The sequence below is a fragment of the Prosopis cineraria genome, unplaced genomic scaffold (genome assembly GCF_029017545.1).
Source record: "Prosopis cineraria cultivar Desert tree isolate PC_DT_omini unplaced genomic scaffold, ASM2901754v1 PC1912, whole genome shotgun sequence".
Lineage (NCBI taxonomy): Eukaryota > Viridiplantae > Streptophyta > Magnoliopsida > Fabales > Fabaceae > Prosopis > Prosopis cineraria.
Genome location: NW_026557237.1, coordinates 4,335 through 23,653, shown reverse-complemented (window position 1 = coordinate 23,653; position 19,319 = coordinate 4,335). Strand labels below are relative to the sequence as shown.

The window sequence follows — 19,319 nt, the reverse complement described above, 5'->3', positions numbered from 1 at the left end:
ATTAAGAATTCATTTTTTAATACTTTTATGATATACATATATTTATTATTGACTAAATATTTTATAATTGTAAATTATTATTTGTAGGTATATCTATTATTTTTTGAATAATTATTATTAAATATAAAATATAACAATTATCATTAGTAATATACATTCTTAACGAATATAAATTTAAATACTAATTTTATTAAATTATAGTAAATTTATATTTCAGGAGAGAAGTGGCATTTGTTAACCTTTCAAATACAAGCTCTTCTTTTTATTAAATAATAATTATTAATATTTATTTATTATTAATAAATAATTATATATAATTTCTTTCTTATTTTTCAGGAGAGAGGTGGCGTTTATTCGACCTATAAAGGCCACCTCTCTACCTCATGTATTAGAAAAATAATACATTAAATATTAAGTAAATAAATCTTAATTATTTATTTAATTATTATTTATAGGATTATGTTGTATTTTGTTTGATTATAATTATTAATTAATATATGTAATTATTAATAGCAATAACTATGTTAAAATATTTATTGTATTCTATTATTGACTAAATATTTTATAATTGTAAATTATTATCTGTAAGTATACCTATTATTTTGTTGAATAATTATTATTAAATATAAAACATAACAATTATCATTAGTAATATACATTCTTAACTAATATAAATTTAGATACCCATTTTATTAATTACAATAAATTTATATTGCAGGAGAGAGGTGGGGTTTATTGGCCTTTAAGACGCATTATGGGCACTATGAATTCCTTGTCATGCCATTTGGTCTGACTAATATACCTGTGGTATTCATAGATTACATGAACCATATTTTCAAGCCATATTTAGTTCAGTTTTTTATGGTGTTCATTGACGACATTCTAGTTTATTCAGAAGACAAAGAGCAACATGCCAAGTATCTCAGGATTTTAGTTAAGAGAAGTCAGATTTTTGGGTCATGTAGTGCCCATAGAGGGAATTTTTATTGATCCTCAAAAAGTTGATGCTATGTTGAAATGGGAGCGACCTAGCACAGTTACAAAAATTTGATGTTTTTTGGAATTAGTTGGATATTATCGATGGTTTATTCAAGGTTTCTCTTAAATTGCTTCTCCGTTGATAAAATTGACTAGTAAAGATTAGCCTTTTCTCTAGGATGACAAGTGCGAGACTACATTTTAGAGATTGAAAGAAAAGTTGACTATTGCATCTATACTAATAATTCAGAATCCAAGGTTACTTTATGAGGTGTACATGAATGTTTCTTTAAAAGGTTTGGCGTGTATGCTGATGCAAGATGAGCGAGTAGTAGCCTATGCATCAAGTCAATTGAGACCACATGAAGAGAAATCCTAGCTCATGATCTAGAATTTGCAGCGGTAGTCTTTGCTTTGAAGATTTGGTGTCATTACTTATATGGTTTGGTGTTTAGTATGTATAGTGACCATAAGAGCTTGAAGTACTTAATAGATTAGAAAGAGTTGAATATAAGATAGAGAAGGTAGATGGAATTACTCAAGGATTATAACTTTGAGTTGAAATACCATCTTGGGAAAGCTAACATAGTAGCTAATGCATTGAGTAAGAAGACGCTACATGTGGCTAGTATGATGGTACAGGAGTATAGCTTAATGGAGTCTTTTATAGATTCTCAATAGGATGTACTATTGAATGCACTAGTTAGTGCCTATACTATTATGATTAGTAGTGAATTCTAGAAAGAGTTAAGGATGGCATAGCTAGAAGATGAGTATCTTCTTAGGATTCGAGAGGAACTTGAGTCGAATCTATCAAGGATTTCAGTTTTAATGATGATGGATTTGTGGTATATTGAGACAAAATTTGTGTGCCTAACGATGCGAATCGAGAGCTATAAAATGTATTGAGATATGAAGCATCATTAGTGGTGTCCAGGAATGAAAAGAGAAGTGATACAGTTTATAGCATGATGCTTGACTTGTTAGAAGGTTAAGATCAAGCATCAGAGGTTGGCCAGAACATTACAACCATTATAGATACCTAAGTGGAAATAGGATAGAGTTTCCATAGATTTTATCTCTGGGTTACCAAGAACTTAGTCAAGGCATGATGCCGTTTAGGTGATTATTGATCAATTAATGAAGTCAGCTCACTTTTTAGCTAACGAAATAACGATTCTCTAGAAAAATTAGCAGAAATTTATCGAGTACTAAAGGATATAATTTTTATTGTGATTTGAGGGTTATGTCTAGATTTTGGGGAGCATTACAAAGAGCCATGGGTACTACTTTGAAGTTTAGCACCTCTTATCATCCTCAGACTAACAAGGCAGACAGAGTGTACTATTTAGACTCTAGAAGATATGTTGTGATCATTAGTTAAGTTTGTGTATAATAATAGCTATGATTCCAGCTTTCAGATGGCACCATATGAAGCTCTGTATGGAAGGAAGTGTAGATCGCCATTGTGTTAGACTGAATTAAGTGGAAGGAGTATTGTGGGACTTGACATCGTGGATCAAACTATGAAAAAGATTGAGTTGATAAGGTAGAAACTATTGACAGCTCAAAGTAGGCAAAAGAGTTATGCTTATCGTTAAAGAAGACTGTTGGAATTTTTGGTAGGTGACTATGTGTTTTTGAAGGTTACACCAATAATTGGAATTGAGAGTTCAATTAGAGATAAGAAATTGACTCCTGGATTCATGGGTTTGTTTAAAGTCTTGGAGAGAATTGGGTTGGTTGTCGATCTAATTGCTTTACTTCTAAAATTATTTAGGATTCATAGTGTATTCCATATGTCTCAACTCAAGAAATACCAACTGGATCTTTCTCACGTGATAGAGCCTGAAGAGGTGGGGCTACAAGAGAACATGACTTATAGAGCAGAACCAAAACAAATAGTGGATGTGAGGATAAACAGTTGAGAAATAAAACTATTCGATTGGTGAAGGTGTTTTGGAAGGGTATGACTCCTGGTGATGCTATCCTCATTTATTTCTATAGGTACATGATATATCAATGGTTATTTCAATTTTGGGGATAAAATTCTTAAAAAGAGGGGAGAATTGTAACTTCCCAAATTTCTAATTCTTACATTAATGCTAATTAAAGAAGGAATTAGTGATTTAATGCGAGATTAGGATCTTGGGTGGTGAAATGTTATTTTGACTTATTGAGATGTTATATGAATAGATAAGAGTGAAAAAATGGTGTTGCAAATACAACGTGTGAGCGCGGTAAGGAGTTTCCTCATTGTGTCACATGTCGTGGTTAGAGTTGGTTACGCCACAGTGCATGGCACAGAATTCTGATTAATTGGGGAGTGTATCAACTAGTGAAACAAAAAGAGAAGTAAGAGAAAGAGATTCAGTTGTGGAGAAGAAGGGAACCTTTGCTAGGGCATGTGATCTTGGGAGCAAGATGACGTTTCTGACCTGTTACTTATTGGGTAAGTCTTGTATTGCCCTACCTCCAATTCTACCCTTTTTTCTTTTAGTTTAAACTATTAAGAAATTGAATTTGAAAGTTTTAAGGAGATAATTTCTTACCCTATAGTAATTATAGTAATAAAAAGGTTCTCTGAGACTAAACTAGACCTTTATGATTGGTTTGAGGCGAAATGATAAAGTTTTAAAACTATAGGTTCAAATTAACCTAGTTTAGAGAGAGAGGATTAGGAGAAGTTTGAGAGTAAGCATGTTAATATTTAAAACGAGAAGTGATTGGGTGTAATGGGTGGAAATGAACTTAGAATTGATGAGTTAGGATGGTTTAGATGCCTAAATTGCTATAATTGGCAAGTCCAGTCAATGAGAAGACTTACTCTGGGTGCCTTATTTGTATAGATTTTTGTGTAGGACAAGTTAGATAGAGAAAGTTGAGTGAGATTGTAGTATACGAGTAACTCTTTTTGCAAACAAAAGGTTGAGTTTATTGGCTTGAGCCTATAAGAGCTTGCCCTGCTTGTTTCCTAACTTTATCTATGGTGAAGAAGCAAATTTGCAATCAAAAGTTGAGAGTCATGTGACTTTTTTCTTTTCTATTTTGAGCTAGGGGCATTTTGGGTATTTTTATTTAATATACAAATAATTATTAAAATTGAGCTAAAAAAATAATAATGCCCATATTAAACATACACACACATTTATTATATCAATTATTTACAATTACTTTATTAGTAATTTTAAACTATAATTTCACATTTTCAATAATTAAACTGATCAGTTTGATTATTGAAAATGTGAAGTTACAGTGACAAAGTTAAAATTATAGTTAAAAATTATTGATGAAGTAGTTGTAAATAATTATATTAAACTTTGTTAATAACACATGATTATTTAATTATTAGATATGTAAAATTATTGTTGTAAAAAGTTAAAATTATAGTTAGAAATTGCTGATGAAATAGTTATAAATTAATTATTTAATTGATGTAATATAGGTTTTATGGGGGATTATTAGGATTATTCGTGAATAAGTTTGCCCCTCAGATTTTATGTGTGATTTTGCCTATTTTAATTATTACTCTTCAATTTCAATGGGATAGTAAGAAACGTTTGTTTATCAAAAAAAAAAAAAAAAAAAAAAAGATGTTCGGAAGCTGTCATTAATAAAGCAGGTTTAATTACATTAATTGCTAATTACGTCAATGCCAATGACGACCAGAAAGGGGACGAGCAGTGGCAACTCCGTTATTTTGAATAAATTGCGTCCCCCTCTTTTACAACGATACCCTCTCCGACTAGCCCCTTGGTTCGCTGGGCGAATTCAACTGTGAAGATCGTTTGTTGGGAGGGCAATATGGGGATTCGAAGGTTGACTATGGTCGCCACCAGTGACGATGAAGATGAACCACCATGCCCGTCGCAGCAGCAGAAGCAACAACAGCCTTCTGCTTCTGAAGAAAACTGGTCGAAGCAGCGTAAGAAGAAGATGGTGAAGCCTCAAGAGGAAGTCGATGAGCGGGACAAGGAAGCGGAGAAGAAAATGAAAAAGAAGCCGAAAGATAAGGAAGAGGAAGGGTCGAAAAGTGCTGACGGAGAAGAGGCCCACCCATACGAGGACGCGAAGCCGATTGGTGATGCCGTTAGGATCTCAGGAAAAGGAAGATGGAGAAGGAAACATTACGAGTCTTTCGAATTTGATGGGAAACCAATATGTGATTGTAAGTTCTATTATTGGGAATTTATGCACTTTTGCATTGCCTATTATATAGTTGGAGGAGCGCTTTGCTGCTAATTCAGCTTTGTAGCAAATTGAGGAAATAAGATCAGTTAAGCTTCCATCAAATTTCTTTTCTTGTGTTGTGACCGTAAAATCCTTTCCTTTCATAGGATTCCCTTATAATCATATTCTGAGTAATTGTATGCGTTTAGTTGGTTTGCTATTTGCAGCTGCAATCAGATGATAATTGCATTTTTGTTTTCAACCTGTAATTATCATTATTACATCTTACTTCTACAGGAGGATCCTGTACTTCTTGTTCCAGAGGATAAACACCAAAAGCCTTACGTGGCAATTATCAAGGTGACTTGCTTGCCAATTATTAATCCTTGCTAAAGTTTTGAAGATTCTTTGATAAATATTATAATTGAAAAGTTCTAATTAATTGTTAATTGAATGGATACCAGTAAAAGTTTTGAATGCCATCCCCTGGTTGTTTAATTATTTAATTTGTAGATTACGCTGGCATTCTGACCATGGCATTATTATGCATTGACGAAGGGATAATTAATTTAGCCAGGACAGGAGATTTTCTGCCTATATGCTGCTTCACAATGTTATGTAGTTGGTACCCGTTGGAGGTTTGAAACCCGGAAAGAAGGAGAAATAGAGGAAAAGAAGAGAGAACAGAGGAGAAGAGAGATTTAGAGAATCGAGAGAGAGAGAGAGAGAGAGATAAGAGGAATTACTCAATAATAATGATTCTCATTTACGATAAGCATAGATTGATTTACATAGGTAGTCCTATATATAGCCTTTTGTTCCTATAGTCTCACCTAAACCTCCTAACGGCTATAATCACCAACTGCAATAACTAACTAACTGATAGTAACAGCAATTAATATTGTTAATATTACAATGATATGACAGTATCTTTACATTGGCACTGTGATTTCATGTTCTCTTCACAGGAGTTCTTGGCATGTGCATGCATTTATTGGAGATAGCCTATTATTTGTTAGTCTGCTGTTGACTGTTTGTTATGAGTTTCAGTAACTAAATTGTCAACTTTCGTTTTAGTGCATACAATATGTTGTTGTCTGCTAGTTTGTCCTTCATTTGGTGTTAAGTTTTTAGACATTTTTATTTTCCTGCTCTTTCATGCGAGAGAACGGTTATTCCATTTTCTTATGCTATGATGTTTAGACACTTTCCCTTCTGATTCACAGAGTTATTCTTCTTTTAGGACATTTCACAATCCCAAAATGGAAGTATGATGGTAACAGGGCAGTGGTTTTACCGTCCTGAGGAAGCAGAAAGACAAGGTGGCGGAAACTGGCAATCACATGATACAAGGGATCTGTTCTATAGTTTCCACCATGATGAGGTTCCTGCAGAGTCTGTTATGCATAAATGTGTGGTGCATTTTGTTCCCATACACAAACAGCTTCCAAGTCGTAAACAGCATCCAGGGTTTATTGTGCAAAAGGTGTATGACTTTGCAGAAAAGAAACTCTGGAAGCTAAATGATAAGGACTATGAGGAAAATAAACAGCATGAAATTGATGGTCTTGTTCAGAAAACTTTACAACGTTTGGGTGATCTACCAGACATTGTGACTGAAGAAGCCCCTGCTGATCAGGAAGATCAGATGAAGACTAAAAGAAGCTTAAAGAGAAGCAGCATTTCACCCCTTAATGTGTCAAGGGAGGACAAAGCAACAGCCAGCCCCAAAAATGACCAACATCTGCAACCTGAAACTCCTGGAAGTTCTGTAGATATTGATCCAGTGAATTATTGCATTTTAGCAAATTTTAAAGTATTAACAGGGGATATGCGTCGTGACAAATGGTTGGAGAGGTTGCTTCTATCTGTCCAAGGAATATGTGTTTCTGATGACAGCATACAGAGACATGACAAAGAAAAGGACAATTCTGATGCAGTCAACAATAGAAGTTCAGAAACAGCAAATGAATGTCAAGATAAGGGTCAGAAGGTGCTCAATGAATTTCTATTTATTGTTGTTGATTCTTGTACGGGATTATTCTGTATCATCATAATATTCTTTCTATTGCCCTTTTCCTAAGGTTTTTGAATTCAAACTTTATTGCACTGCACTCTACAGTGTTCCAAGTCTTTTGTCTGGCCAGACTCTGCTGTTCCAGCCATAGTTGCTTTGGAAAAGGCTTCCCATGATGCTCTATTCTTCAATAGTATGAAGTATAACCAAAAGCTACGGGCATTAGTGTTTAATCTCAAGGTTAGAATCTTTTGTTCTGCTTATGCTTCATAATTTGAAAATGCTATAAGCATTAACACTTGTTTGTATGCATTTCTAACTCATCAATGAGCAATTTGTGACACTAATAACCATGATTGGCAAGAAGTGGATCCTGTTTTTAAGATCTTACAAGTTACGACTTGATGGGCCTCTTAACAAGAAATGGGGCCACATATACAAGAGGAAGCCCAAGAGAGGCAGCCCACATGGGTGGAACTGCGATCTTGCAGCCCAAGACAGTGAAGGGTAGGATAGGAAAAATGCAAGGGTTATTGTACAGGGGTGTCAGGTAGTGGTGGTGTGATAAGCGTGCTACAAGAGATGTAGTGAGGGGAGGAGAGTTTTCTTTTAGAGAGGAGAGGTCTCGATCTCTCAAATACGAGGTTTGAGGGTGGTTATTTGCTGATTGTTCTTCAGTTAGTGTGTGAGAGCTCATATCTAGAGTATTTTAGGTGTAATTTCTCTTTAATTGACTATTTCATCAATAGGCTCTATCATTTTTGGTATTAGAGCAGGCTATTTTGGGTAATGGTCAAAACAAGAATGGAAAACGGTGTAGAACAGTTGGAGAAGGTGATGGAGGAGTTAAAAGAGGAAATAGGGTGAGACAAATGTGTGGATAACTGGCATGGAAACAACAATGGAATGCATTCTAGAGGAACTCAACAGGGTTTGAAGTGCAGTTGAGGCTTCTAATAGGGATAGAAATTGGGGAAGGGATGAGCAAGAAGGAGAAACACCCCAAAATAAAACCCATCTTGAAAATGAGCACCATAAGGAAGAGAATCGAGAGGAGCATGCTGAGATTGGGAAGGAGAAAGCAAAGTGATCCCAATTGATATCGATACCTAGAGTTACCCTTCAATGGCAGGGACCCATTAAGGTGGATATTTGGGGTTGAATGATACTTTGTGGTCAATAGGATTAATGAAAAGGAGAAGCTCAATGTAGCGGTAGTTAGTTTTGAAGGGAAGGCCCTAACCTGGTTTCAGTGACTTGATACGCAAATTTTGGTGAAATCTTGGAAGCAGTTTAAGGCAGAGGTCTCTGATTGTTTCCATTTTCGAAAGTGGGAGATGAGTATGAACAATTGTTGGCCTTTAAGCAAGAAGATTCCGTGGTTTGGAGAGAAATTCAAATAGCTCTCAGCACCTATGGGGTTTGTATCTGATGAGATACTCATAGGGGCATATGTGAATGGGTTGAAAGAAGAGATTCACTATGACGCTAAATTGATGCACCCCATGAATCTAGAAAACTTAATGGATTATTCTGGCTAGGTGGAAGACCGTAATTAAGCCAAGGAGAAGATAGAAGAGAAGAGCAAGGCGACGAGAACAGCTATGGGGAGTTGCTATAGTGATTTTAAATCTATACTGCCCAAGTTCAGCCCCATATAGTCGGTGAAAAACTCAGGTGCGAATTTGGTGGCGAAGACAACAGCAAACAAAGGAGGAGAGGAAGCTAAAACAGTGCCATCTGAGGTGCCGACACCCAACAATTCCACCTTGTGGAGCAACCGGAGCAGTAGCACGAGGAAACTTTTAAAGGTTGAGATCAATTGAAGATGAGAATTGGGCTTGTGTTTTAAATGTGAAGAAAAGTTTGGGCCCAATCACAAGTGTAAAAACAAACATTACATCTCATTATTTTAGAAGAGGAAGATGGACTAGAAGACTATGGGTTTGAGGAGGCCCAAGACGTAAAGATCTACATGGGAGACAAAGAAATGACCTCTCTAGAACTTTCAATGACCACAACTGTTGGAATTATTGGGAAGAGGACCCTTAAGTTGGTCAGGGAGACACACAGAAGGGAGGTGGTCATTTTGATGGATTGTAGAGCCACCCATAATTTTGTGGTGATAGCATTGGTTAATTAGCTCGATATCCCAACCAAGTGTGTAGGGAAGTACTCAGTTACAACAAGGGATAGGTGCCGGATTTTTTTTGGACCTCAAGTTTCCCGAGATTCGACTAAAATTGCAAGGGTTGGAAGTACGACATGCATTCAGCCCCTTTAACTTGGGGACTGTTGACCTCATGCTTGGGGTCGAGCAGCTTGCGTCGTTAAGGGAGACTTGGATGATTGGCATTAACTGTACATGAAGATGAAGATAGGCAAGAAGTGGGTGTCTTTTAAAGGGGACTCAGACTATTACCTCAGCCATGGCCTCATTTGCCTCTCAACAAGAAATGGGGCCACATATACAAGAGGAAGCCACATGTGGGGAGTCGAGATCCTACAGCCCAAAAAAGTGAAGGGTAGGATCGGAATAACACAAGGGTTATTGTACGTGGTTGTTTAGTGGTGGTGCAATAAGAGTGCTATAGGAGATGTGGTCAGGGGAGGGGAGGAGAGTTTGCTTTTGGAGAGGAGAGGTCCTAGTCTCTTGAATACCAGGCTTGAGGGTGGTTATTTGCTGAGTGTTCTTTTGTTAGTGTGTGAGAGCTCATATCTGGAGCATTTTAGGTGTAATTTTCAATGTTTTCCACTCATAATAGAGGATTACCATTTGAATTTCTCTTTAATTCACTGTTTCATCAATGGGTTCTATCACAACACCAATAACCTTTAATTAATCCTTTGAAAAAAGATCTCAATATCCTTAAACCTTGATAAGATCCTGACCAATTTTAGATCCTAGCTGATAAGATCTTTTGGTCTTAATTGTTTGGCTGTTAGCCTCTTGGATCACATGGAAAGAAAATTATTGATGGAACTAAGTAGATCTGCTATTTATACTTCACTCAAATAGCTAGCTACCTTTTCAATGGTAAATGGACAAGGAAAAATGGATAATATAACTAACTAGAGTTAGTGACAGTGAAGACGGCATAAAATAAAGGAACTAGGGAAGAAATAAAACCATTGCCCTAACGTTCAAGAGGTCAAGAGCTCTCCTAGCACATGAAGGTCTGAGTGCTTGCATCATTCTGGGCACACAACCCTAGAATACCGTCTCCTCACCACCCTCCTTGGAATTGTTGGGCCTTGGGCCTGTATTAGTTTCTGTCCTAGTGTCCCCACCCCATTCTGCTTCTTCAATAGTTAAATGTGCTATTGGGCTTCTTTCTCTTATAAACATGTCCCACTGAGGTAATGGGCTCGTCAATTATAAAACTAGCTCATAACCTAGTGATATTATACTTTTATGGCCTCCCCCTCCCTCAATTCTTTTGTCCATAGACTTCATCTTTGAAGGCTGATGCTGAGGTTTTAGAGCACTGTACATCTCAACACCTTTGAATAAGGAGAATTTCATCTGCAACAAGACTGCGAGAGACATTTGGAAATAGAAAGTTGAGCTTCCGTCACTAAAAGGAAGTTGTTGTGGGGCTTTCTCTGTGTTATTTGCTTTCCTATTTTCCAAATCATTTGTAGTTTTTTCTTCTCTACGTTCACAAAGTTGATTCCCTATATTTGCCTACCCCAAGAAAGTGGATTATCTTTTTTAAACTCTTCATGCTTTATATTTTATATGTTTACAGTATATTTTGTTTATCCCCTTAGAAGTAACTTTAATGGTATTATACTTACGAATTTCATATTTTCATTGGAAGAAGGGTCTTATAATTCTTTTGTCTGCTTATTAACTCAATGAAAACTATTATACTGTTGTGACATTAGATGTTGACTTTTGGATATGGTGTACCGTTGTTGTTGTATGGATTTATGTTTATATCATCCGACAAAAGTGTGTCTTGTTGGTTAAGTGTGTCATATCTCTATATTTTGGTGCAAAATAGCCGAAAGACAATTGGAAGGTTGGATGATCAATTTATTGACAATTGAATAACAGAATAATTAGTTCATGCATTAATGTTCTTGGAGTACTGGAATTAAGCAGTAGAAACATAGAGGACAATTGTTTCTACCTAGATGGAAATTTTGGATTGGCATTCTCGTGAATGATATAAAGGTCATGAAAACTAACAGTGGATTACTATTTACTACTGCATAATTATATTTGTTAGTTGAAATAGTTGCCAATTATGTGATTATCTGCTATGATTTTTCATAGAACTTTGGGATTATTTCTGCTATAGAAGTTCTTCAAGATCGCTACAAGGAACAAGTTTTGTAAGAGGTGTTAGGTTGGTAACTGGTTCTTTTGAAAAGATGAGTTTTTTTTTTTTTTTTTGGTAGTGTCATAATTTACAAATGATAGAGCATAATGGCATCGTATAATTTATGTAGCCGACTTCACATAGTGGGATAAAGTTTGTTGTTATTGTAAATGATATGTTCAACATCAATGGATGATTGAGTGAAACTCCATCAGTGGTATTTGTGTTTTTGCCCCAGAGCCAGCATCAATTAGGTAGCCTAATTCACATTACTAAATAAAGAACTGCTATATGTTGGATCAGAATTAGGGATTTGGATTTTAAAATACGATAAATTTCCAGGCAGTAAATACACTCAAGAAATACCTAAGATAGAGCTGGAGATGGGGAGTAAATAGAGGTGCCCTCGAATCCCATTCCTTTTCCCACAAAAGTATGATAAATTAAACCAGTTTCTGGATGTTGATGCATTTTGACACTAAAGATATTGAATGCTCACCTCTTGGATGCTTGGGGAAAACAAATGGCAAGAACTATCCAGCAGTAACATTTATGATTTTAGTGTTATTATCACCATCATTTCACTACCTTCTTTTGAATTATTTTGGCTTGAAAAATCTACATCTTGTTTGGTTATATTTTGTATCATCCTTTCTTTATGTTCTTTGTAGAATGGTGCATCCCTAGCACGTCGTCTGCTAAATGGAGAGTTGGAACCTTCAAAAATGATCAATATGTCATCCGAGGAACTGAAGGTACGATATCTGTTTGGAATTTTGCCTTTATCAGAACTTCGAAGCTGTCTATTCAAGAGGATTCTCTATTACTTATTTCTAATTTAAGCTGGCATGCCTTCGATATCAGTCCTCAGCATACTCTGTCTATCTGATGCTATTAATTATCCTTATAAAAAGAAATTGGTACACTTTTTAGCTTGGATTTTGGAAGTTTCTGTGGTACAGCTGTTTATCTCATTATTAGACCATAGATTACCTAAAGCTCACTTATTTATTTATTTGTTTCCGTAAAGTTATAGCAATTAGAAAGAAAACTTACCTTGTCCTTGTGCTCAGGCCTTTGCAGTGCTAGGTCGTGTTGATAATTAGAGATCATTGCTGATATCTCATGTCTAGTTGCAAACTTCTGACCTGAGGAAAAGCATGCGTAGCATCATTGGTCCTCAATGTGTTTCATAGTTTGAGGATTAGATCTTTCATGGCTTCTGCATGATAAATATAAGCGTGCATAATATATGTACGTGATGGATAATAAATCTTTAAAAAATATTGAAATTTACTGCTTAAAATTGCTTTTACTTCTATGCTTAATTTCAAAACAGCTTTTTGACAATGGTTTCTTGCGGCTTCTGCTAATTACATGAACTTCAGGCGGGCTTGACTGCTGAAGAAATGGCTGAGAAGCAGCGCGAGCAGGTCACAATTACTTTCCTGAACAAGACTTAAATTTCTTGGGATGTTTACTTTTGGTTTTCTTATAAAGTTCTAGTATGTGGATTTTATCTCATGACTAAGTATCACATTATGTGTATATATATATGTATTTTAAAAAAGCTCCTTCACATATCACAATTTTTTGAAAAGCCTGACAGAAAATACTAAGGATCCTGTACTTGAGCTTTTCTTTTTATCCTCAATTTTTTTTTTTTTTTGGGGTTAACTTCAGAAATTTTGTGAAGATCATCAATAAATATCCCCCACCCTTGAAACAGGTGGCAGATGTTTGCACTACAAGAATCTAGAAGCATGGAGATTGAGTGAAAGGTGACAAGCGGATGTGCCTTGTTTCGATGGTCAGAAATGATGAGATATGAATATTTCATTAAAAAAACTTCAGTTATTAGGAAATATTCTGGCCTGCATAATGTCTATGCTTCTGTTCTAGTGTTGACATGTGCATAGAAGGAAGAAGCTGTTGGCTTCTGTATAGCATTGGCCATTGACTATAGGATAAATTTTAACTAGATTTTACACCATTTTAATATTTGTAATTGTATGCAATCAGTAAGCTGTAAAATATATTTAAAGTATTACTTCATATATGTTTTGTGCAAATGACATTGTAAAACATAATGTCCTCAATAAGCTAAAGCAGTCTCGTTCTGCCTATAATTTTACTTTCTAAGTGAGAAGTAGGCATTTGTAATGCTAATCTCAAGATAGTAAGTAATCAGGGGAAAAATAACTTTCCAACCATTTAATCGTTGACTTGGGATATTATAGTAAAGTTTATCTTACAAAAATATAATATCTGGCTTGTATATTACACATGCTAACAACCATTTAAATCACTTATAACATGTTTTATTAGAATCAAAGAAAATTTTAAATCACATTAAATTTGTGTTAAAATATAAGAAGTTTCCACTGCTATCTCTAGTATGGACCAAAAAAAAAAATTCCTAGAATTTAATAAGAATTTTTTAGTTTGGTATAATTGATTATGAAAAAATTGATTAAAATAATTGATTTTGATTATAATTAATTGTTATAATGTGATTATATTTAAATATTATTTTTTTGATGTTGATTTTGATAAAATTAAAAACGTTTGGATGATTTTGTTAAAATTAATTTTGTAGTTATTGATAAAGTTGTATTCCCTCTGTATAGATTATCGTAAAAGAGATTTTTTTTTTTTTAAGAAAAGAGTATAATTATTGATAAAGTTGTATTCTCTCTATTTAAAAATATAAAACATTTTTAATTAAGTTTCACTCTCAATAAAGTAGTTATTTATTTCAAGTTAACTTTATTTTTTTTATATTTATCTTTATTTAATAAGATGTTTTATCCTAAAATAAATATAAAGTGATTATTTAGTAAGGACACTTGAAAAAATGTAATAATTATATCTTAAAAGATTAAAAATGCGTTATATTTTTTAACATCAAATCTTTTAAATAATGCTTTATATTTTTTAACAAAGAAAATATATTAAATTTGTTGAACTCTATTAATTTTATATTTTACAATCAAATTAAAATATTAATGTATAATTAATATATCAATTTTTAACTATCAGAATTAATTAATGGATTAAAAATATATTTCTTAAAGGGACCTATATTTATGAATAGTGTCTCACAGGGCAATTCAACTGGGACGTCCGCGAACTCCTTTCAGCTGTTTCCATTCTCGGATTTTTCATCTCCCATGTCCCATCCCAGCCCCACCAAACAACCCCATTGCCATCAACGCTTGCTTGCACATCTCCTCTGAATTTTATTCACGAGCCTTTGAAGATTTTCCCCCTATTTCTAGCCTTCTCGGAACGCTTTATGTAGATTGGAGAGGCTGATCTGACGTCGGGCTCACTGGAGATGGGAGGAGGACAACAAAATGACACGATCAAGGAATACGATAGATTGCAGACTCGGCGGATGAGGGCGACGTAAATTGGATATGGTTCAGGGTATATTCGGCAAGTGCAATTTTTGACCGGTAATAAATACATCTAACGTTATAATTGGAATTCATAAGCTATTCCCCTCAGCATAAGAAAAAAACGTGGTTTTGGTTTAAATAAATAAGGGTCAAGATGTAATTTTACTCTTAAATTATTCTCAAAAGAAATAATATTGCCCCTAAACTAATTTAATTAGAGCAATGTTACTCCTGTCATTTAAACGTTCGTTAACTATACTAGTAGGATCCGCTTTTCATGAATTAAAGTGCAAGTTTGTCTCTAAATTATTCTTAGAGAAGCAATATTGCCCTCAAAGTTTAAAAATCATAAACGCCTGCTAACTGTAGCTAGTGAGACCCATTTTTTATTATCTCTCTCTAATTAATATTAAATCAGGTTAAGATTTCAACTAGACTTTGGTATTCCAATTGCTGAATTGATTTGTGGGTAATTACTTTATGATGATCTTTGTATGGGCTTTTTTGTTTATAATGCATGCGAGAATATTTATTTATGATAGTTAATTTTGTAGGTTGATTCACTCAAGATGATAAGAAGCAACCTTTTTACCCTAGAAATATTGTTTATATGCTTTTTGTTCAATCAAGAGCTTCTCTTATAGTGTTATCAGTTTGAACCTATACTTCAATTATTGTCGTATTTATCACTGAAGAAAATTAGTACAAAAATTGAGCTTCTGTTTTATATATAGTTCATGACTCGTTGGAATGTTAATAAACAATATCATGATATAGATAAATGCTTTCACATGAATATTGAATGTTAGAAAAGATGTTAATGGAATGGCACTAGTATAAAAAGTAATTTCCATTATTTCTCCCTAGTTAACAAGTGTTTATAATTTTTAAATAGTCGGGGCAACATTACTCTGATTTAAGTAGTTTAAGGGGAATATTACTCTTGTGAGAATAGTTTAAGAGTAAAGTTATACCTTAACCCAAGAAAGTTGAGTCCCACTAGTACAGTTAACAGACATTTAAACGACGGGGACAACATTGATCTAATTCTATTAGTTTAGGGGCAACATTACTACGATGAGTAATTTAAGGATAACATTCCTCTTCTGAGAATAGTTTAGGGGCAAAATTACACCTTAACCTAATAAATAATTATGAGAAAACAATAGTGTTTGGGTGTTTTATTTTTGAGTTAATGAGCAAATAGGACCTTAAACTATTATTTGAAAATCGTCCTAAACCCTAAACTCTTAAAATATACAAAATAAACACTAAACTTTTAAATTTAAAGCAAAATAAACTTAATTGCTAAATTTTTAAACATTGTTACTATCTACGCAGGTACTGTTCAAGGTTTATTTTCTTACGAATTTAGCCCTAACTGTTACAATACTCGTGTGGACAGTAATAGTGTTAAAAAAGTTAGCGGTCAGGGTTTATTTTGTTATAAAGTTAAAAGTTTAAGATTTATTTTGTATATTTTAAGAGTTCCGGGTTTAGGGTGATTTTCGAGTAAAAGTTCAGGATCCTATTCGCTCATTAACCCATTATTTTTTGGTTCAAATATTTGATCTTAGGGTCATATCCAAACAAGTGCTAAGGGTATAAGGGTAAATACGAATATAAAAGTAGTGAAGTTATTTGACATATTATGTTTAGTTTAAGTTTTGATATTGATAAATATAGTTGTATCAATATAGTTAATATGTTTGAGAAATATAGAATAATCAATTATATGTATTATTGTTTTTATAAATATAACAGTTAACTATTACTATGAAACAAGTGTTTTAAAGTATTTTTTATTTATATTATTTAATATTGTATGAGTTTGGAAAAATGGTTTACTGACATAAAAGTTATTTTATATTATTATATTTTTCCTTATCTTAAAATGATTATATATCCAAAAGTATTCAAAGTATTATTTTTCATAACTTGGATATTTACAATATATAAGACTTCATATTTATGGCATGATATAATAATTTTTATATTTATTTTCGTACATATTGATACTTGGAATAACTATTTCAATTATGACATATTATTGAAGGATGTCCAAAATAGAAATGAAAGTGAGCATGAAGAGGAAGCCATTAAAGTTACCGTTAGCTTGCTTTTACTCAAGAATGAGGAACATAAAGATAATAAGAAAGATAATCCAAGAAGAGTTTAAGTGAATGAAGACATACAAGTTTATATCTATCATAGCCTTAGTTTTAATAGATATAATCTCTTTAGCCTTTCTAATTATTTTGTTAAACTCATTGTTTTTATATGTATTATTTTAAATCTTAACTTGTATTTTGGTTCTAAAATAAAAAGTGAGACATAACTTTTTTAATCATTTATATCTCATGAAACTTGAAAATATTTTCTTATAAATATTATTTAGAAACTAACACGATAAAATTTATTATATTTACTCAAAGTGAAGGTATGTTATTAGCACTTGAAGTCCATGCTTTGATTTAAGGGTTTTGGAGATATTCGTTTGACCTTTAATCAATATTTTCACTGTACCTCTTAATATACAAATTTGTTTAATATGAAACTTCTTTCATTTAAAAATAGATTTATAAAGATTTTCAAATAACTCTACTTCATTCAAAATTGATTTTATATGAAATTGATAAGTTTTCAAAGTTGTCTATTGAAGCTTCCAGATTTTCAGAAAAATGTCCTTGACCTTTGCTCATTATTTTTGTCAAAACTCTCCAACTACATTGAATTTTCATTTGGATCTTGTTTATTTGGAGACTAAATATCTAGAGCTTTCCAACCACAGGTCATTTGTATGATTTGGATTAAATTAAAATAGTTATGACCTTTAGAAGTTTACCCATAGTTTGGGGTCGTGATTCTTTCTTTCGAAATTTTCCCCTATACTTTGAAAGTTCTATTCAATTCTTCAATGTTTCAGTTCAAAACTTTGAAGTTTCCGGCTTGCAACATCAAAGTTTTCTCCTGCTACTTCGAAAGATACCTTCCATATGCTATATTGTCCAATCTTTCCAAATATTGTGTTAATCATTTAAAGTTTACGTGCCTATGTGCTTTAGCTTCTCAAAACTTCAAATCTTTGCATGAAAACTTTAAAGTTTCAGCTGCCACTGAGAATTTCATTTGTCAAGCTTCAAAGCTTTTGAAGCTTCTGTGCGTCTCTCCTGAAAACTTCCAAGTTTGTCAAATCTTCAAAATTCCTAACTGAGTATATTTTGCGGCTTCTCTTCAAATCTTCAGAGTTCTCTAAAATTTTTAAGTTTTTTCCTTCTCAATTTGATTCGTTAATCTTGAGTGTTAGATCTTTGAAGTTTAATTTCTCAAATCTTCAAAGTTTTTATGCTCAAATCTTTCCAAGTTTTTTATCGTCTTCAAAGAATTTTCCTTATGCTTTCTTGCTTCATCTCTAATCCTCAGTATCTTTGAAGTTCTTTAAAGTTTTATATTTCTTTGAAGATCTTACTCTACGTTTGTGGCATGAATATCAAACCTTCAAAGTATATGTTTCTAAACTCCATTGTTTCTTCTCTAAACTCTCTAATCTTACAAGTTTCACAAAATCTTTTAAAATTCTCTCTTTGCCATATATGGAGGACTATTTTTTGAATTTAATTTGTCTTTAAATTAATTTGAAGTTACTCATTATTAATTCTAAACTCAGTTACCTTTAGACTAACAACTTCTAATCTATGGATTAAGTCTTAAATGAGTTTTATCTTTTTAATCCATATTTTGCTAAAACTTCAAATCTTTAAAGTTCTTCAACTCTTCAACGTTTTAGCTTCAATGGTAATATTATTTAATGTAAGTTTGCTTTAAGCCTGAAATATGTAATGTAGTTGGAAAAACTTCTTTCCTCCGTCTCTTTTGGAAAGATAGCATCGTCATCAATGATAATATTGGGTAAAGTGTCCAACACTCTGATTAATAAGAAACAACTCTCAACAGACACATTTATGAGTCTAATAGACACTTGGCACAAAGACACTATAAACAAGACTCATTTATGAAGAATGAAGCAAAGAAGTGATTAAGTGCAAGTTGTGATATTCAATACTCTCAACTACCTCAATTTTATCTTCAGCCTTATTATACTTTAATGTATTCATCTACTCAATGAATGAGTTTATATCAGGATCACTTTGTGATCAAAATTCCTCTATCATTTATCTAAGAAAACTTGAGATAAGGGGATTTTGTATGGGTGTTGAAATTACCTTTGTGAGGGGGAGAGAAACAAACTTGTGTGTCAGGAAATTATAAGTGGTCTTATAAGTATCTGGAGCAAATTTGAATTTTTTTAAAGGAGTGTGATAAAAATATTAAGTTTGAAATTGTACTATGGCTTTACAAGTGTCCACAACAAATTTGTAGTTATAGTAGAAAATCTTAGGATGTTCTTAAGGACTGGAC

General features: G+C 33.3%; 1 pseudogene; it reads left to right on the top strand.

Annotated features, from left to right (window-relative positions):
• Nucleotides 1–4,699: 4,699 nt before the first annotated feature.
• LOC129301132 (uncharacterized) lies at nucleotides 4,700–13,638 on the top strand (annotated as a pseudogene).
• Nucleotides 13,639–19,319: the final 5,681 nt, after the last annotated feature.